Here is a 3508-nt window from a genome sequence, read left to right as displayed (position 1 = left end):
ATTTTCGACTAATCGGTTCTAAGAGGCGAAGCAATACGCCGCTGGGACTTTGAAATATTTCGGAGCGCACCTAAAGTTCGTTATTTTGGCTAAACGGAGCGAAAATCTGCATTTATACCATCACGGACGTTAGTTTAATAGCGTTTAACGATGGATCCACGGTACAGAATGCAAAAATATGATTGTTAAAATTTTCGACTAATCGGTTCTAAGAGGCGAAGCAATACGCCGCTGGGACTTTGAAATATTTCGGAGCGCACCTAAAGTTCGTTATTTTGGCTAAACGGAGCGAAAATCTGCATTTATACCATCACGGACGTTAGTTCAATAGCGTTTAACGATCGATCCACGGTACAGAATGCAAAAATATGATTGTTAAAATTTTCGACTAATCGGTTCTAAGAGGCGAAGCAATACGCCGCTGGGACTTTGAAATATTTCGGAGCGCACCTAAAGTTCGTTATTTTGGCTAAACGGAGCGAAAATCTGCATTTATACCATCACGGACGTTAGTTTAATAGCGTTTAACGATGGATCCACGGTACAGAATGCAAAAATATGATTGTTAAAATTTTCGACTAATCGGTTCTAAGAGGCGAAGCAATACGCCGCTGGGACATTGAAATATTTCGGAGCGCACCTAAAGTTCGTTATTTTGGCTAAACGGAGCGAAAATCTGCATTTATACCATCACGGACGTTAGTTTAATAGCGTTTAACGATGGATCCACGGTACAGAATGCAAAAATATGATTGTTAAAATTTTCGACTAATCGGTTCTAAGAGGCGAAGCAATACGCCGCTGGGACTTTGAAATATTTCGGAGCGCACCTAAAGTTCGTTATTTTGGCTAAACGGAGCGAAAATCTGCATTTATACCATCACGGACGTTAGTTTAATAGCGTTTAACGATGGATCCACGGTACAGAATGCAAAAATATGATTGTTAAAATTTTCGACTAATCGGTTCTAAGAGGCGAAGCAATACGCCGCTGGGACTTTGAAATATTTCGGAGCGCACCTAAAGTTCGTTATTTTGGCTAAACGGAGCGAAAATCTGCATTTATACCATCACGGACGTTAGTTCAATAGCGTTTAACGATCGATCCACGGTACAGAATGCAAAAATATGATTGTTAAAATTTTCGACTAATCGGTTCTAAGAGGCGAAGCAATACGCCGCTGGGACTTTGAAATATTTCGGAGCGCACCTAAAGTTCGTTATTTTGGCTAAACGGAGCGAAAATCTGCATTTATACCATCACGGACGTTAGTTTAATAGCGTTTAACGATGGATCCACGGTACAGAATGCAAAAATATGATTGTTAAAATTTTCGACTAATCGGTTCTAAGAGGCGAAGCAATACGCCGCTGGGACTTTGAAATATTTCGGAGCGCACCTAAAGTTCGTTATTTTGGCTAAACGGAGCGAAAATCTGCATTTATACCATCACGGACGCTAGTTTAATAGCGTTTAACGATCGATCCACGGTACAGAATGCAAAAATATGATTGTTAAAATTTTCGACTAATCGGTTCTAAGAGGCGAAGCAATACGCCGCTGGGACTTTGAAATATTTCGGAGCGCACCTAAAGTTCGTTATTTTGGCTAAACGGAGCGAAAATCTGCATTTATACCATCACGGACGTTAGTTTAATAGCGTTTAACGATGGATCCACGGTACAGAATGCAAAAATATGATTGTTAAAATTTTCGACTAATCGGTTCTAAGAGGCGAAGCAATACGCCGCTGGGACTTTGAAATATTTCGGAGCGCACCTAAAGTTCGTTATTTTGGCTAAACGGAGCGAAAATCTGCATTTATACCATCACGGACGTTAGTTCAATAGCGTTTAACGATCGATCCACGGTACAGAATGCAAAAATATGATTGTTAAAATTTTCGACTAATCGGTTCTAAGAGGCGAAGCAATACGCCGCTGGGACTTTGAAATATTTCGGAGCGCACCTAAAGTTCGTTATTTTGGCTAAACGGAGCGAAAATCTGCATTTATACCATCACGGACGTTAGTTTAATAGCGTTTAACGATGGATCCACGGTACAGAATACAAAAATATGATTGTTAAAATTTTCGACTAATCGGTTCTAAGAGGCGAAGCAATACGCCGCTGGGACTTTGAAATATTTCGGAGCGCACCTAAAGTTCGTTATTTTGGCTAAACGGAGCGAAAATCTGCATTTATACCATCACGGACGTTAGTTTAATAGCGTTTAACGATGGATCCACGGTACAGAATGCAAAAATATGATTGTTAAAATTTTCGACTTATCGGTTCTGGATCACTGAAAAATCAAAAAAAATTATTAATTTTGATTAATTAAATTACATATGTAGTTTTATATTGTTATAGTCTCGTATTTGTTAATGTTTTGTCGTAAGAAAATGCAAAAATATCGTTTTAATGTTTTCGTCTCATCGGTTCTGGATCGCTGAAAAATCAAAAAAAAATATTAATTTTGATTAATTAAATTACAAATGGAGTTTTATATTGCTATAGTCGCTTATTTGTTAATGTTTTACCGTAAGAAAATGCAAAAATATCGTTTTAATATTTTCATCTCATCGGTTCTGGGCGGTTTTAAAATTTTTTAAAATATTAATTAAACCCATGATTTACATGAGAATGTGAATTTATTATGTCCTGCATGTTAATTTATTAATTTTCATGTATAGAACGTTATAAAATGAAAGGATATGTTCGACGATATTTTCAGTCTAAGTTTTACCGTGCCGGCGGGATGGTACGCTCTCACGGCGGTTTGCACAGGCATACGCCTGGGCGTAAGCCCATGCGTCGCCGACCTAGCGGCCGGCCGTTCGGTATTTATAGGAAGGCACTTTCGGTTCGCTCGGACCGGTCGGGAGTAGCGTCGAGCGTGTGGCTCTTTTATGACTTCGGTTGAAAAGCAGTCTACCGCTCCTCGAGAATATACTTTCTCGACTATTCTCGTTCCGGTTTTCCGTTGCGGATTATTATTAATCTCCACACAGCATTACCACGGGTCGGTGTCTAAGACCGAATGGCCCATATGTGGTGAGCCTTGTAATATAAGGCTGGTGACCTGTATGCACTTATAAATGTTGCATACTTGTACAAACTGAGCATCAACTGTCTGTAACCAAAATTTGTTAAAACTGAAAAAGTTATAAGATTGTATAAAATTTTTGAACCAAGAAAGTAGTGTTAGACGAAAATTCGTTCTATCACTTTTAGAAGGGAGACTGTTTGGAAATATTTAAAGTATAAAATACACAAAAGTCCACTGAATTATGAACAAAATTACGTCCCTGAATTTAAGAAAAGTCAAGAGGTGTCAGAAATAAAATCCTCTCTGATACGTTCAGAGAGGAAAATAAGTATGGAGAGAGGAGTAAAAATGAAAGAAGTTTTAAGGCTGGGGAAACTTCTAAAGGAGAGAGATTCCAACATATCTAATATGTACATTTAAAGCAAGTCCAAGGAACTCTCTCCGTTAATGTTTGA

The sequence above is a fragment of the Osmia lignaria genome, unplaced genomic scaffold, assembly GCF_051020975.1.
Source record: "Osmia lignaria lignaria isolate PbOS001 unplaced genomic scaffold, iyOsmLign1 scaffold0049, whole genome shotgun sequence".
NCBI lineage: Eukaryota > Metazoa > Arthropoda > Insecta > Hymenoptera > Megachilidae > Osmia > Osmia lignaria.
The sequence above is the reverse complement of the archived record's forward strand: the minus strand, read 5'-3'. Positions refer to the sequence as shown.